The sequence below is a fragment of the Delphinus delphis genome, chromosome 7, assembly GCF_949987515.2.
Source record: "Delphinus delphis chromosome 7, mDelDel1.2, whole genome shotgun sequence".
Classification (NCBI taxonomy): domain Eukaryota; kingdom Metazoa; phylum Chordata; class Mammalia; order Artiodactyla; family Delphinidae; genus Delphinus; species Delphinus delphis.
In genome coordinates, this window is record NC_082689.1 from 26,806,250 (window position 1) to 26,824,973 (window position 18,724).

An 18,724-nucleotide genomic window follows, 5' to 3' on the forward strand; every position below is an offset into this window, starting at 1 on the left:
TGGAGGAAATGACATTGCTCTCCCTTTTATGTTTGGTATTTGTTAAACCTGGTGAGCACTCCTTTTTCATATAAGCAATGAAGTTTTAGATGACCATGCTTACCCTTTTTGCAAATAAAATATGCTTCATTAAAAGCGTCCATTTTGAAAAGCATATTTTTCATTTGTTAGCAACATGTTAGATATGCATCTTTCAGTGCGTATCTAAATAAGCTGTGATGGAGAGCAAAATTATCTCTAGTTCTCATGGTAAATGTGCTTTTTTTCTCTTATATTTTTTATGTGCCAATATGAAATATTTATTGTGGGAATGAATAATAATGGTGATGATTTGGGAAAATCTGGGAAATGTTTGATCAAGTTCATTTATTTATGCCTTATTTTACTATATATATATTAGCATCTTTATTGGAGTATAATTGCTTTACAATGTTGTGTTAGTTTCTGCTTTATAACAAAGTGAATCAGTTATACATATACATATGTTCCCATATCTCTTCCCTCTTGCATCTCCCTCCCTCCCACCCTCCCTATCCCACCCCTCTAGGTGGTCACAAACCACCTAGCTGATCTCCCTGTGCTATGCAGCTACTTCCCACTAGCTATCTATTTTAAATAATTTGTCAAAGGAAAGAAATTATCCTTGATTTAATATTGTTTTTGATTATTACTACATTAACTATTTTTAAATATATTTCTATAAAAAAATCAAGATGCTTTGTTTCATTAGGAACCAATTTCAAATTTGGTTTTATAGGATCCTTTTATAAATAGGAACATGAATTCTGACAAATTAATTTTTATTAATAGATTGATTTTTGCCATTTAGTAGTTCAGGTATTAGTAGTATGCTTTCCCAACTTGAAATTTTTAAGAAAATTTTATTTCAGAATTTAAAGAAATTTTACATATTTAATAAACCTAATAGGAAAATATTTTATTTAAAGTTTTTATATATGAAATTATATTTTATTTAATAATTTTTATTTAAAGTTACTACAAGCAATAGAGAAATAATATATTTGAAAATGATTTCATAATTTCATAGTTATAAATAGAATTGTCTATCAAAAATATCTCACATTTGAATATGCCTTAATATTCTGACTGGAAGGAATCTATCTGAATAATTTAGGGGATTTGCTCAATATTACTAAAGTACTGCATATGCCTTGATAATATAAAGATTGGCCTGGAAAAGTGTGAACAAATTTAAAACTTCCAGCAAACAAAGGAAGAAACACGTCTAACATTGTTACTAGTAGACCATATAATTTACCATATTCCAGTCATAATGCTAAGCATTTTCAGTACATTATTTTATTTAGTCCTCAAACATAAAGCTATGAGGCATTATCAATCCCACCTTTAGATGCAGAAATTGAAGTTTAGGGAGATTAAGTAACTTTCCTGAGGTCATACAGCTAGTAAACAATAAGTCTGATTCCGAAGCCATGTTCTTATCCATTAGTACATTGATAACAACAAAAATAAACCAAATCTTTTTTTAATCAATATTTTCTATTGAAGTTGATCTACAGTATTGTGTTAATTTCTGCTGTACAGTGAAGTTATTCAGATATATATATATATATACACATTCTTTTTTTAATATTCTTTTCCATTATGGTTGTCATAGGATATTAAATATAGTTCTCTGTGCTATATACTAGGACCTTGTTGTTTATCCGTTCTCTGCATAAAAGCTTACATCTGCTAACCCCAACCTCCCACTCCATCCCTGCCCCAACCCCCTCCCCCTTGGCAACCACCAGTCTGTTCTCTATGTCCATGATTCCATTTCTGTTTTCATGGATAGGTTCATCTGTGTCATATTTTAGATTCCACATATAAGTGATATCATATGGTATTTGTCTTTCTCTTTCTGACTTACTTCACTTAGTATGATTATCTCTAGTTGCATCCATGTTGCTGCAAATGGCATTATTTCATTCTTTTTTATGTATGAGTAGTATTCCATTGTATATATGTACCACATCTTCTTTATCCATTCATCTGTTGACAGATATTTAGGCTGTTTCCGTGTCTTGGCTATTGTGAATAGCGCTGCTGTGAACACAAGGGTGCATGTGTCTTTTTGAATTATAGTTTTGTCTGAATATATACCCATGAGTGGGATTGCTGGATCATCTGGTAATTCTATTTTTAGTTTTCTGAGGAATCTCCATACTGTTTTCCACAGTGGCTAAACCAAATCTTTTATGTGCTTGAAATCAGTAAAGACTGTATATGTGGGAATTGGGGAAGGAGCTTTATCTGGTTAGAGGCATTTAGAAATGCACCATAAAAGATGGGTTTGGAAAGATAAACAGAATATTGAAAGGGTTTAGGGGAGATTAAGAAAAGCACTTTAGTAATTGTAACAGAGGTGGGAAAAAATGATGGAGAACAGCAAATGACCCCACCCCCAACTTATCCCCCAAATTTCCAGGGTAATAGTTATTTACCTTTCTAAATTTAATAAATGTCATTTCTCTCAGGAAGCCTTCCTTGATATTCCCACTATGGGGTATATAATGATGTAGCACCCTGTGTTATAATAATAATCCATTATTTTATAATAATGTTCCATTTATTTTTCTGTCTTCTCATTACATTGTAAGTTTTTTGAGAACAGGAACTGTGTATTTCTGAACCTACAGGGTCTTGAACAGTAACTGTCCAATAGTATATGCTCAATAAATAATTAATATGTGAAAGAATTATTGTAGTGGAATGTAGAAAGATATTTAAAAGGCAATGGAGAGTGAGAATTTGTGTGTGTGTGTGTGTGTGTGTGTGTGTTTCCTTGATTAGCTTTGTGAAAGGGTCTAGAACAGTAATGTCTAATAGAACTTTCTGTAATGACGAAAATGCTCTATAAATATCTGTGCTGTCCAATATGGTAGCTACTAAATACATGTGTAACTATTGACCACGTGAAATGTGACTAGTGCAGCTGAGGAACTGAATTTTTATTTTTATTAATTTTGATTTAAATGGCCACATTTGGATAATGGCTACCAAATTGGATATGACAAGACTAGACTCAAACTTACCATGATAGCAGTGAGAACATGTGGCACTCATTCTGTTTTCTAATACTATTCCTTACTGAAAGGAAATATAGATCTTTGGAGAAGTGTCTGATCTCCAGGGTTGGGGAAGAGGGGCTATAAAATGGGCCTGGGACGTCTTATTGTTACCAGAAGGCAAGGAAATGTTTAAAAAAAATGATGGGGGCATGTCAAAAAAAAAAAAAAAAACCCAAGAGCTTGTTTGGAGAGGCTTCCACTGGCCAAATCTGGGGCTCTTTGAGCATTGAAATAGCTAAGGACAGTAATTAACCCAGTGAAAATATAGGTAGCCATGAGTGTATCCTGATGAGAGAGAGAGAAAGAAAGAGAGAGAGATTAAAAGGGGAAAGGGAAGACTTTTGCATAGAGTAGGATACTGATTAATAAATGTGGAGTGAGCAGTCAAATTAGAGAATCATTGCAATAATCATAGTAAAGATTGACTGGGTAAGAAGCATCAATGCATGAAAAGTCTGGGGTCAGGATTGGAGAAAAGTTTGATGAGGAGCAGGATATTGATATTGTCTTAACTATATGGTAGAGAACCAGACAGTAACCTTGCCTGAGTGATCAAAACTAACGTAGCCTATGTCTGTTCAGAGAAGGGAACAGCCGAGAACAGTGACCTCCAGGTCCCAGGGTCCCTGTGGCACAGGCCATGCTGTGCAGGGGCTGGAGGAGAGGCCCTAGTTGTGTGGGTTTGCCCCGGACTCAGCAGGAGGTAGGAGAGGTGAGCGCCAAACAGGCTGGGCTGGAGCAGCGGAAGGACAGGGGAGGAGCCAGCACTCCTGAGACCCACCAAGGCCTTGAATGACACTGATGTGAGAAACACAGCAACCAAAGACAGTGTGTGGACTTGGTTTGGGTCTTGATTTGAACAAGAACCCTGAAAAGACATTTTTGAGATCATTGGGAAAAATTGACCACAGCTGATGATTAGATAATGTTCAGGAATAATTGATAATTTTAATGGTGTGATAATGATATTGTGGTTATGTGAGGAAAAGGCCTTATTTTTAAGAGATGCATTCAGTAGTGAAATGGGTAACAGGACAATGTTAAGAATTTGCTTGAAAATATCAGAGCAAAGCAATGAAGTGAAGGAAAGAAAGGGAGAAGAGGATGGATGAAGTAAGAGCAGTAAAAGGTTAATTTGGAGAGGTAGGTACATAAGGGATCACTATATTATTCTCCCTGCTTTTGCGTATGTTTAAAAACTTGAACAGTAAAAATAAAAAAAACTAATGTAGCCTATTAGAAAGATATAATATCACTATGTAGTATTCTGACCAGACATACATAACCTGAATTTAACCATGAGGAGACATCAGACAAAGCCAAAATCAGAAACATGCTATTAAGAAATGAAAACTGGCCTGTATACTTAAAAAAAAAAAAAAAAAAAAGCCAATGTAATAAAAGCCAAGAAAGCCTGAGGAACTGCTTCAGATTGAAAGATAGACTAAGATATATGACAACTGAATGAATATATGATCCAGATCACTGTTCTTTTGGAGGGAAAATATGGGGACAATTGACAAAACTGTACTATTGATGCTAGATTATATTAAAATATTGTGTCAATGTTGAATTTCCTGAATGTGATATTTTGCAGTTATGTAAGAAAATATACTTATTCTAGGAAATACACATTGAAATATTAAGGGATAAAATGGCTAAGGCATCCATTTTATGTAAGAAACTAACTCCTATGCATCTAGAATGGTACTAGCTATGTAACATCCTTGGCAGAATTTAGAAAATAATTATTTAAATCATTTTCTATAGTGTTTAACTCTCTAGGGTACTGGTTGAGAGCAGCTTATATAAGGGCAATGGAGAGAGGTGGCAGTCTTCCGCTACTAGGTAGCATATAGTATATATAGTTGGCCGATCAATATTCTCACTGCAATAACTACATGTATAAGTTACCAAAAAAAATCATCATACTATTAAAGACATTAGGGGGATTCTGGTTTCAGCTCCAACATGTAAAGAGCTTGGAAGTTGTCACAACTGTCCTTACAGTGAGAAAAAGGTGAACAAACTGAAAATCATTGCCTTTTCATGAACCCATCAGATAATTGAGGTTGCAGAGCAAACCGCCAACCCAAAATATGGAGAGACAGGCAAATCCAAAGAGTTACAGCCAAGATCTGCTTACCTGGAGCAGAAACTATAGCAATCATAAACTAACTGGTAGGAGCACTTAAATGGTAATTTTGTTGAATTGCTTGAGGCTGAGTGTGGACTAGTCTGAGAGTGAAAAACTCCTGGGGACTACAGCCTAAGGGAACCCCACACCTCACACTTCCATGGACTTTACCTTTAGGCACCCAACTAAGTTCTCAGAATGAAGAGCCAAAAAGGATCCCTAGTGGCTCTGGAATGGAAGGGAAGGGTAACCTTTATGAAATAAGCCTAGAGCATTATCCATTACAAGGTTTACTCTTCAGGGAAAAAAAACTTTACCAGAGCCTTATTCCATCTGAGAGAAGAGCATTTCTCCCACTCCTGCCCTCTGTAGCCTTTCTGTCTCACCTAAGAGAGAATGGGGGTGGAAAATAAGAAACACTTGTTAAAGTTACAGACCAGGGACACAGACCCACCAAAAGACTGAGATTTAATTGTAAGATTATAGTAAGTTATGCTACTGTAGTAGATATGCTTTCTCTCCCCCATTCTTTACCATAACACCAACAGAACCCCAGTATAGTAACAGTGGATTACAGCTGCAAAATATATAGTCCCTCTGAGGAGAACTATTTAACAGGGGAGACAAAAACAAGGACACTGGAGGAGTTCAAGGCCTCTGGCACCTACAACTATAACTGGTATTAAACGCAGTCCCACTCAGACTCTTAGATTAACGTAACATCTCACAATAAAGGCCTGTTTACCTCAGATCCTATGACATTATGTTCAGCTTTCAACAAAAAATTACAGGTCATGATAGGGAAAAAAAAAACTCTGAAAATACAAAGAATTCATCAGAACCAGGCTCAAATATGACAAAGGTATTGGAATTCTCTTAAATAACTAATATGTTAAAGTCTTTAATGGGTAAAGTAGAAAACATGCAAGAACAGATAGTTAATGTAAGCAGAGAGATGGAAACTCTTAAGGAGAATCAAAAGTAAATGCTAGAAACAAAAAAAACTGTAACCTAAATGAAGCATGCTTTTCATGGGCTCATCAGTAGATTGGACATGGCTGAAGAAACAATCAGCAAGCTTATATAGGTCAATAGAAACTTCACAAACTGAAATGCAAAAAGAAGAGGGAGTGAATAACACAGAACAGCACATCCAAGAATTTGGGGGCAATTTCAGGTTGTGTTTCAGATAAGTGATTGGAATACCAAGAAGAGAAAGAGAACAGAGCAAAAACAAATATTTGAAGTAATAATACATGAGAATTTTCCAAAGTTAATGACAAGCACCAAACCACACATTCACGAAACTGAAGCAGGAGAACATCAAGCAGGATAAATACCAAAAAATAAATACTTAGGCATAATATTCAAAATGCAGAAGACCAAAGAAACAGAAAATCTTGAAAAATAGCAGAGAGAAAAACAGCTGTAGAAGAACAAGGATAAGAATTACAGCTAACTTCTCAGAAACCATGCAAGCAAAAAGAGTGGAATGAAATATTCAAAGTATTGAAAGAAAAAAAAAAGCAAACAACTATACTGGGCAAAATATTTACACCCCCCCCCCCCAAAAAAAAGGTTATGTCCATGGTCTAACTCCTGGTACTTATGAATGTGACTGTTCTGAGTTGAATTGTGTTCCCAAGAACTCATAGGTTGAAGTCCTAATCCCTAGTACTTTAGAATGTGAGCTTATTTGGATATAAGTTTGATGCAGATGTAATTAGTTAAAATGTGATTAGGGTAGACCCTAACCCAGTATGGATGGTGTCCTTATAAAAAGGGAAATTTGAACATACATACAGAATGAATGCCACGTGAAGATGACCCAATATGGCTGGTGTCCTTATAAAAAGGGAAATTTGAACACAGATGCATACATGCAGAGTGAATGCTATGTGAAGATGAAGATTGAGATCAGACTTATACTTTTACAGACCAAGGAACATCAAAAAATTGGCAGCAAAAACAGAAGCTGGACAGAGGGATGGAATAAGTTCTTCCTCACAGTCTTTAAAAGAAACCAATCTTGCTGAAACATTGATCTGACCTCTAGCCTCCAAAACTGTGAAAGAGTAAATTTCTGTTGTTTAAACCCTCAGTTGTGGTACTTAGTTGTGATAGACCTAGCAAACTAATACAGTGACCTTATTTGGAAATAGTCTTTGCAGATATAATTAAGTTGAGGATCTGGAGGTAAGATGATTTGGGGGTTAGGATAGGCCCTAAATCCTGTGACTGGTCCGCTTATAGGAGAATGGAGAGAGAGAGATCTGAGACACAGAGATACAGCAAAGAAGACTTTGTGAAGATGGAAGCAGAGAGTACACTTATGCTACTACAAGCCAGGGAACATCAGGAGCCATCAGAAGCGGAAAGATGCAAGGAACTGTTCTCCCCTAGAGCCTTCAAAGGAAGCTCAGCCCTACTAACACCTCAGTTTTGGACTTTGGTTCTCCAGAACTATGAGAAAATTAATTTCTGTGATTTTAAGCCACCTAATTTATGGCAGTTTGTTATGGCAGCCCTAGGAAACTAATACAGACTTTGGTACCAGGAAGTAGGATACTGTTTTAATAGATACTTAAAATTGTGGCAGTGATTTGAGTTGGCTAATTGGGTACAGTCTGGAAGAATTTTGAGGTGTGTGATAAAAAAAAAAGCCTAAATTCCAATGAAAGCTAAAAAGGAAGTGAGGAGGATATAAGACAAAGGTGATATCACCTTAGAGAATAGATATATTGTCAAGAACAGGATGTTACTAGAAAGAAATATGAACATCTAAGGTGATTCTGGTAAGATTTCAGAAGGAAATATTAAAAACTGGAAGAAAAGTGATCTTTATTATAAAGTGGAAGAAAAGTTGGCTGAATAATATTCTACTGCTGAGTGGAAAATAGAACGTGTAAGCATTGAACTCTTGGATATGTAGCTGAGCAGATTAACAAGCAAAGTGTGGAATTTCGGTCTGGTTTCTCCTTACTGTTTATTTTTTTATTTTATTTTTTTAAAACATCTTTATTGGAGTATAATTGTTTTACAATGGTGTGTTACTTTCTGCTTTATAACAAAGTGAATCAGCTATACATATACATATATTCCCATATCTCCTCCCTCTTGTGTCTCCCACCATCCCTATCCCACCCCTCCAGGTGGTCACAAAGCACCGAGTGGATCTCCCTGTGCTATGTGGCTTCTTCCCACTAGCTATTTTACAATTGGTAGTGTGTATATGTCCATGCCACTCTCTCGCTTTGTCACAGCTTACCCTTTCCCCTCCCCATATCCTCAAGTCCATTCTCTATGTCTGCATCTTTATTTCTGTCCTGCCCTTAGGTTTTCCAGAACCATTATTATTTTTTTTTTTTAGATTCCATACATATGTGTTAGCATACGGTTTTTGTTTTTCTCTTTCTGACTTAACTTCACTCTGTATGACAGACTCTGGGTCCATCCGCCTGACTACAAATAACTCAATTTCGTTTCTTTTTATGGCTGAGTAATATTCCATTGTATATATGTGCCACATCTTCTTTATCCATTCATCTGTTGATGCACACTTAGGTTGCTTCCATGTCCTGGCTATTGTAAATAGAGCTGCAATGAACATTGTGGTACATGACTCCTTTTGAATTATGGTTTTCTCAGGGTGCATGCCCAGTAGTCGGATTGCTGGGTCATATGGTAGTTCTATTTTTAGTTTTTTAAGGAACCTCCATACTGTTCTCCACAGTGACTGTATCAGTTTACATTCCCACCAGCAGTGCAAGAGGGGTCCCTTTTCTCCACACCCTCTCCAGCATTTATTGTTTGTAGATTGTTTGACAATGGCCGTTCTGACTGGTGTGAGGTGATACCTCATTGTAGTTTTGATTTGCATTTCTCTAATGATTAGAGATGCCGAGCATCCTTTCATGTATTTGTTGGCAAACTGTATATCTTCTTTGGAGAAGTGTCTATTTAGGTCTTCTGCCCATTTTTGGATTGGGTTGTTTGTTTTTTGATATCGAGCTGCATGAGCTGCTTATAAATTTGGGGGATTAATCCTTTGTCAGTTGCTTCATTTACAAATATTTTCTTCCATTCTGAGGGTTGTTTTTTCGTCTTGCTTATGGTTTCCTTTGCTATCCAAAAGCTTTTAAGTTTCATTAGGTCCCATTTGTTTATTTTTGTTTTTATTTCCATTTGTCTAGAAGGTGGGTCAAAAAGGATCTTGCTGTGATTTATGTCATAGAGTGTTCTGCCTATGTTTTCCTCTAAGAATTTTATAGTGTCTAGCCTTACATTTAGGTCTTTAATCCATTTTGAGCTTATTTTTGTGTATGGTGTTAGGGAATGTCCTAATTTCATTCTTTTACATGTAGCTGTCCAGTTTTCCCAACACCACTTATTGAAGACGCTGTCTTTTCTCCATTGTATATTCTTGCATCATTTATCAAAAATAAGATAAACATGTGCATGGGTTTATCTCTGGGCTTTCTATACTGTTCCATTGATCTCTATTTCTGTTTTTGTGCCAGTACCATATTGTCTTGATTACTGTAGCTTTGTAGTGTAGTCTGAAGTCAGGAAGCCTGATTCCTCCAGCTCTGTTTTTCTTTCTCAAGATTGCATGGGCTATTTTGGGTCTTTTGTGTTTCCATACAAATTGTGAAGTTTTTTGTTCTAGTTCTGTGAAAAATACCAGTGGTAGTATGATAGGGATTGCATTGAATCTGTAGATTGCTTTGGGTAGTGTAATCATTTTCACAATGTTGATTCTTCCAATCCAGGAACATGGTATATCTCTCGATCTGTTTGTATCATCTTTAATTTCTTCCATCAGTGTCTTATAGTTTTCTGCATACAGGTCTTTTGTGTCTCCTTAGGTACGTTTATTCCTATCATTTTTCTGCAGTGGTAAATGGGAGTGTTTCCTTAATTTCTCTTTCAGATTTTTCATCATTAGTGTATAGGAATGCAAGAGACTTCTGTGCATTAATTTTGTATCCTGCAACTTTACCAAATTCATTGATTAGCTCTAGCAGTTTTCTGGTAGAGTCTGGTATATCTCTCGATCTGTTTGTATCATCTTTAATTTCTTCCATCAGTGTCTTATAGTTTTCTGCATACAGGTCTTTTGTGTCTCCTTAGGTAAGTTTATTCCTATCATTTTTCTGCAGTGGTAAATGGGAGTGTTTCCTTAATTTCTCTTTCAGATTTTTCATCATTAGTGTATAGGAATGCAAGAGACTTCTGTGCATTAATTTTGTATCCTGCAACTTTACCAAATTCATTGATTAGCTCTAGCAGTTTTCTGGTAGAGTCTTTAGGATTCTCTATGTATAGTATCTTGTTATCTGCAGACAGTGACAGCATTACTTCTTCTTTCCCGATTTGGATTCCTTTCATTTCTTTTTCTTCTCTGATTGCTGTGGCTAAAACTTCCAAAACTATGTTGAATAATAGTGGTGAGAGTGAACAACCTTGTCTTGTTTCTGATCTTAGTGGAAATGGTTTCAGTTTTTCACCATTGAGAACGATGTTGGCTGTGGGTTTGTCATATATGGCCTTTATTATGTTGAGGTAAGTTTTATCTATGCCTACTTTCTGGAGGTTTTTTTCATAAATGGGTGTTGAATTTTGTTGAAAGCTTTTTCTGCATCTATTGAGATGATCATATGTTTTTTCTCCTTCAATTTATTAATATGGTGTATCACATTGATTTGCATATATTGAAGAATCCTTGCATTCCTGGGATAAACCCCACTTGATCATGGTCTATGATCCTTTTAATGTGCTGTTGGATTCTATTGCTAGTATTTTGTTGAGTATTTTTGCATCTATGTTCATCAGTAATATTGGCCTGTAGTTTTCTTTCTTTGTGACATCTTTGTCTGGTTTTGGTATCAGGGTGATGGTGGCCTCATAGAATGACTTTGGGAGTGTTCCTCCCTCTGCTGTATTTTGGAACAGTTTGAAAAGGATAGGTGTTAGCTCTTCTGTAAATGTTTGATAGAATTCACCTGACAAGCCATCTGGTCCTGGGCTTTTGTTTGTTGGAAGATTTTTAATCAGAGTCTCAATTTCGGTGCTTGTGATTGGTCTGTTTATATTTTCTATTTCTTCCTGTTCAATCTCAGAAGGTTGTGCTTTTCTAAAAATTTGTCCATTTCTTCCAGGTTGTCCATTTTATTGGCATATAATTGCTTGTAGTAATCTCTCATGATCCTTTGTATTTCTGCAGTCTCAGTTGTTACTTCTCCTTTTTGCATTTCTAATTCTGCTGATTTGAGTCTTCTCCCTTTTTTCTTGATGAGTCTGGCTTATGGTTTACCAACTTTGTTTATCTTCTCAAAGAACCAGCTTTTAGATTTGTTGATCTTTGCTATTGTTTCCTTCATTTCTTTTTCATTTATTTCTGATCTGATCTTTATGATTTCTTTCCTTCTGCTAACTTTGGGTTTTTTTTTTGTTGTTGTTCTTCTTTCTCTACTTGCTTTAGGTGTAAGGTTAGGTTGTTTATTTGAGATGTTTCTTGATGTAGGTTTGTATTGCTATAAACTTCCCTCTTAGAATTGCTTTTGCTGCATCCCATAGGTTTTGGGTCGTCCTGTTTTCATTGTCTTTTGTTTCTAGGTTATTTTTTATTTCCTCTTTGATTTGTTCAGTGATCTTTTCTTTATTAAGTTGTGTATTGTTTAGCCTCCATGTGTTTGTATTTTTTACAGTTTTTTTCCTGTAATTGATATCTAATCTCACAGTGTTCTAATCAGAAAAGATACTTGATAGTATTTCAAGGTCTTAAATTTACCGAGGCTTGATTTGTGACCCAAGATATGATCTCTCCTGGAGAATGTTTCATGAGCACTTGAGAACAAAGTGTATTCTTTTGTTTTTGGATGGAATATCCTGTACATTTCGATTAAGTCTATCTTGTTTAATGTATTATTTAAAGCTTGTGTTTCCTTATTTATTTTCATTTTGGATGATATGTCTGTTGGTGAAAGTGGGGTGTTAAAGTCCCCTACTGTGATTGTGTTACTGTCGATTTCCCCTTTTATAGCTGTTAGCATTTGCCTCATTTATTTAGGTGTTCCTATGTTGGATGCATAAATATTTACAGTTGTTATGTCTTCTTCTTGGATCAATCCCTTGATCATTATGTAGTGTCCTTCTTTGTCTCTTGTAGTAGTCTTTATTTTAAAGTGTATTTTGTCTGATATGAGAATTGCTACTCCAGCTTTCTTTTGATTTCCATTTGCATGGAATACCTTTTTCCATCCCCTCACTTTCATTCTGTATGTGTCCCTAGGCCTGAGTGAGAGGAAATAACAGTGGGGAATGAGTATTAAAAGGGAATATAAAACATAATAGTATTTCCTTGTGGTCTGTATCACAATTTTTTATCCATTCATCAGCTCTTAGACACTTGGGCTATTTCTGGTTTTGGCTACTATTAATAAAGCTGCTATAAACACACAACTTTTGTGTCATTGTTTTTGGATAGTGTCATTTTACATTACTACCAACAATGTATGCGAATTCCAGTTGTTCCCCATTCTTGCTATAACAATATTATCAGTCCTTTTAATTTTAGCTATTCCACTGAGTGTGTGGTGGTATCCTAAGTAAATGATGCCTACTTTGGATTTAATTTGCCTCCCTCTCTTTTTTTATCTTCTTAAGGTAGAAATTTAAAAAATCGATTTTCACTCTTCTAATATAACCATGGAAGCTATAATTTTCCTTTTGAGCACTGTTTAACATCCCACAAATTTTAACATATTGTGTTTTCAGTTCAGAATATTTTCTGATTTGTCATATGATTTCTTCTTTGACCCTGGGTGATTTAGAATTATGTTTAATTTCCAAATATATGGGGATATTCCAAATATCACTCTAATTTCTAATTTAATTCCATTGTGATTATTAAACATACTTTGTATGATTTTAGTCCTTTCAATTTATTGAGATTTGTTTTATGGCCCATCATATAGTCTGTCTAGATGCATACTTGAAAAGAGTGTATATTTTCCTATTTTTTTGATGAGGTTTTCTATAAGTGTTTTTTAGTTTCATTTGGTTGATAATACTGATCGTCTTTTATATCCTTATTGATTTCCATCCTACTTGTGTTAAAATCTCTGTAGGTGTGGATTTTTCCATTTCTCTTTATATGTATTTCAGTATTTGCTTCATGTATTTTGAAGTTTGGTTAGTACCTGCATAGATGTTTAGTTTTCTTTTTATATCTTTATGACTTGACCCTTTTATCATTATAATATGTTGGTTCCTATCCCTGAAATCTACTTTCACTCATGCTAATATATCTACTCCAGCAATTTAGTGATTAGTGCTTAGGTGGTATATCTGCTTTCATACTTTTATTTGTATCTTATCTATGATTTTATATTTAGTGTTTTACTTGTAGACATTATATATTTAGATCTTACTTTTTTATTCAGTCTGAAAGTTTCTGATTTTTAATTGGAGTATTTAGACCATTTATATTTAATGTAATTATGATATAATTAGGGATTTTTTTCCACTTTTTGTCTAGTTTATTTCACTTACCATAATGTCTTCAAGGTTCATAGTCTTGTAGCATGTATCAGAATTTCATTCCTTTTTAATGCTGAATAATAATACATTGTTTTTATATGTCACAGTTTATTTATTCCATTGTTGATGGACATGGGGTTTTTTGACCTTTTGGCTATTGTGTGCTTATTTAGTATATGAATATCTGTTTTTGTCTCTGTTCTCAGTTCTGTGGGGGCATAAACATAGAAGTGGAATTGCTGGATCACATAGTAATTCTATGTTTAATTTTTTGAGGAACCATCATACTGTTTTATACAGTGGCTGCACCATTTTACATTCCTACCAGTAATGTACAATGGTTCTAATTTCTCCTTATCCTCTCCAACACTTGTTATTTTCTGTTTTTTTTTAACTTTTTATTTGATATTATAGTATAGTTGATTAACAATGTTTAGGTGATATTTCAGGTGTACAGTAAAGTGATTCAGTTATACATATACATGTATCTATTCTTTTTCAAATTCTTTTCCCATTTAGGTTGTTACATAATATTGAGTAGAGTTCCCTGTGCTATACAGTAGGTCTTTGTTGGTTATCCATTTTAAATATAGCAGTGTGTACATGTCAATCCCAAACTCCCTAACTATCCCTTCTCCCCATCCTCCCCCCCCCCAGTAACCATTAGTTCGTTCTCTAGGTCTGTGAGTCTGTTTCTGTTTTGTAACTAAGTTCATTTGTATCATTTCTTTTTAGATTCTGCATGTAAGCGATATCATACAATATTTCTCTTTCTCTGTCTGACTTCACTCAGTATGACAATCTCTAGGTCCATCCATGTTGCTGCAAATGGTGTTATTTCATTCTTTTTAATGGCTGAGTAATATTCCATTGTATATATGTACTACATCTTCTTTATCCATTCCTCTGTTGATGGACATTGACATTGCTTCTGTGTCTTGGCTATTGTAAATAGTGCTGCAATGAACATTGGGGTGCATGTATCCTTTCAGACCATGTTTTTCTCCAGATATATGCTCAGGAGTGGGATTGCAGGATCATATGGTAGCTCTGTTTTTAGTTTTTTAAGAAACCTCCCTATGTCCTCCATAGTGGCTGTACCAATTTACATTCCCACCAACAGCATAGGAGGGTTTCCTTCTCTCTACACCCTCTTCAGCATTTATTTTGTGGATTTTTTTGATGATAGCCATTTTGACTGGTGTGAGATGATATTTCATTGCAGTTTTGATTTGCATTTATCTAATAATCAACAATGTTGAACATCTTTTCATGGGCCTCTTGGCCATTTGTATGTTTTCTTTGGAGAAATGTATATTTAGGTCTTCTGCCCATTTTTTGATTGGATTGTTTGTTTTGATGATATTAAGCTGCATGAGCTGTTTGTAAATTTTGGAGATTAATCCCTTGTCGGTCACATCATTTGCAAATATTTTCTCCCAATCTGTGGGTTGTCTTTTCATTTTGTTTATGGTTTCCTTTGCTGTGCAACAGCTTTTTTTTTTTTTTTTTTGTGATACGCAGGCCTCTCACTGTTGTGGCCTCTCCCATTGCGGAGCACAGGCTCCAGACACGCAGGCTCAGCGGCCATGGCTCACAGGCCTAGCCTCTCCACGGCACGTGGGATCTTTCCGGACTGGGGCACAAACCCGTGTTCCCTGCATCGGCAGGCAGACTCTCAACCACTGCGCCACCAGGGAAGCCCAACAGCTTTTGAGTTTAATTAGGTTGCATTTGTTTATTTTTGTTTTTATTTCCATTACTCTAGGAGGTGGGTCAAAAAGGATCTTTCTGTGATTTATGTCATGGAGTGTTCTGCCTATATTTCCTCTAAGAGTTTCATAGTGTCTGGTCTCACATTTAGGTCTTTAATACATTTTGAGTTTATTTTTGTGTATGGTGTTAGGGAGTGTTCTAATTTCATTCTTTTACATGTAGCTGTCCAGTTTTCCCAGCACCACTTATTGAAGAGGCTGTCTTTTCTCCACTGTATATTCTTGCCTCCTTTATCAAAGATCAGGTGACCATATGTGCGTGGGTTTATCTCTGGGCTTTCTATCCTGTTCCATTGATATCTATTTCTGTTTTTGTGCCAGTACCATACTGTCTTGATTACTGTGGCTTTGTAGTATAGTCTGAAGTCAGGGAGCCTGATTCCTCCAGCTTCATTTTTCTTTCTCAATATTGCTTTGGCTATTTGGGGTCTTTTGTGTTTCCATACAAATTGTGAGATTTTTTGTTCTAATTCTGTGAAAAATGCCAGTGGTAGTTTGATAGGGATTGCATTGAATCTGTAGATTGCTTTGGGTAGTAGAGTCATTTTCACAATGTTGATTATTCCAATCCAAAAACATGACATATCTAATGCTTTCGTTGACTTTTGCTGAATTGCATCACCAGCCAACCTATGCTTGCAATTCCATCATGATTTGGGAGTATCAGACTCAGAGTTCCTATAATTGACTCTAGAGGCTGCCATGAGAGTCCCTGCCCCCACCAGGACCTGTACCACAACTTCTTTATCCATTCGTCTGTCAATGGGTATTTAGGTTGCTTCCATGACCTGGCTATTGTAAATAGTGCTGCAATGAACATTGGGGTGCAAGTGTGTTTTTGAATTATGGTTTTCTCTGGGTATATGCCCAGTAGTGGGATTGCTGGATCATATGGTAATTCTATTTTTAGTTTTTTAAGGAACCTCCATACTGTTCTCCATAGTGGGTGTATCAATTGACATTCCCACCAACAGTGCAAGAGGATTCCCTTTTTTCCACATCCTCTCCAGCATTTGTTGTTTATAGATTTTCTGATGATGCCCATTGTAATGGGTGTGAGGTGATACCTCATTGTAGTTTTGATTTGCATTTCTCTGATAATTAGTGATGTTGAGCAGCTTTTCATGTGCTTCTTGGCCATCTGTATGTTTTCTTTGGAGAAATGCCTATTTAGGTCTTCTGCCCATTTTTGGATTGGGTTGTTTGGTTTTTTAATATTGAGCTGCATATGCTGTTTATATATTTTGGAGATTAATGCTTTGTCCATTGATTTGTTTGCAAATATTTTAATATTTTTTCTTTGTCTTTAATTTTTGTCAATTTGATTACTCTGTCATGGCATGTTCCTCCTTGGCTCAACCTACCTGGCAGTCTGTGCTTCCTGGACTTGGGTGACTCTTTCCTTTCCCATGTTAGGCAAGTTTTCAGCTATTATGTCTTCAAATATTTTCTCAGGTCCTTTCTCTCTCTCTTCTCCTTCTGGGGCCTCTATAATGTGAATGTTGGTGCATTTAATGTTGTCCCAGTGGTCTCTTAGACTGTCTTCATTTATTTCCATTCTTTTTTCTTTATTCTGTTCTGCAGCAGCGATTTCCACCACTCTGTTATCCAGGTCACTTATCCATTCTTCTGCTTCAGTTATTCTGCTATTGTTACCTTCTAGTGTATTTTTCATGTAAGTTATTGTATTGTTCATCTCTGTTTGTTTGTTCTTTAGTTCTTCTAGGTCTTTGTTAAACATTTCTTGCATCTTCTTGATTCTTGCCTCCATTCTTTTTCTGAGATCCTGGATTATCTTCACTATCATTATTCTGAATTTTTTTCCAGAAGGTTTCCTATCTCCACTTCACTTAGTTGTTTTTCTGGGGTTTTATGTTGTTCCTTCATCTGGGACATAATCCTCTGCCATTTCATCTTGTCTAACTTTCTGTGATAGTGGTTTTCATTCTGCAGGCTGTAAGATTGTAGTTCTTCTTGCATCTGCTGTCTTCCCTCTCTTGGATGAGACTATCTAAGAGGCTTGTGCAAGCTTCCTGATACGAGGGACTGGTAGTAGGTAGAGCTAGGTCTTGTCCCTCTGGTGGGCAGGGCCATGCTCAGTAAAACTTTAATCCACTTGTCTTGTCTGCTGATGGATGGGGCTGTGTTCTCTCCCTGTTGGTTGTTTGGCCTGAGCCTACAGCACTGGAACCTACAGGCTGTTTGGTGGGGTTAATGGTGGCCGCTGGAAGGGCTTACACTAATTAGTACTTCCCAGAACTGCTGCTGCCAGTGTCTTTGTCCCCACAGTGAGCCACAGCCACCCCCCACCTCTGCAGGGGGCCCTCCCATACTAGCAGGTAGGTCTGGCCCAGTCTCTTATGGGGTCACTGGTTTCTTCCCCTGGGTCCTGGTACACACAAGATTTTGTGTGTGTCCTCCAAGAGTGGAGTTTCTGTTTCTCCCAGACCTGTGGAAGTCCTGCAATCAAATTCCACTGGCCTTCATAGCCAGATTCTCTGTGGTCTCCTTGTCCCATTGCTGGACCCCCAGGTTCAGAAGCCTGATGTGGGGTTCAGAACTTTCACTCCAGTGGGGGAGCTTCTGTGGTATAATTGTTTTCCAGTTTGTGGGTCACCCACCTGGAGAGTATGAGATTTGATTTTATTGCAATTGCATCCCTCCTACTCTCTCTTTGTGGCTTCTCCTTTGTCTTTGGATGTAGGGTATCTTTTTTGGTATGTTCCAGAGGTTTTTTTTAATGGTTGTTCAGCAGTTAGTTGTGATTCCAGTGTTCTTGTAAAAAGGGGTAAACACACATCCTTCTACTCTGCCATTTTGAGCTAATCCCCTATAGTTAGGTTTAAATCTATCATTTTGATTTTGTTATTTGTTTTTTTATTTCTCTCATATATTATTTGTTCTTTTTTTCCTGCCTTTTTTCTTTCCCTTGAAATTAAATTACCTTAGACTGGCCTTTGTTGTTTCATTCTATGCATGTGTAGATTGTTATTTGACAAAAGAATGAAATGTGCCCTATGGAATTTCTGGAGCCCTTTCTCTGAGAAGCTTCCTTTTTTTATGGCAGTCTCCTCTATAAGTTGTAGCCATCTTTTTCTCCCCAAAGTTTAACATCTGTATCTTAAAATCTTCTAGACTGACACACTCTTCTTGGACCCCCATCCTTGTGCAAA

The 18,724-nt window shown here is 36.2% G+C and overlaps 1 protein-coding gene across 6 annotated transcripts in view; it reads left to right on the plus strand.

Annotated features, from left to right (window-relative positions):
- KANSL1L (KAT8 regulatory NSL complex subunit 1 like) overlaps positions 1-18,724 on the plus strand; it is a 145,850-nt gene that overhangs the window by 91,831 nt on the left and 35,295 nt on the right. The gene's annotated exons all lie outside the window — the stretch shown is intronic.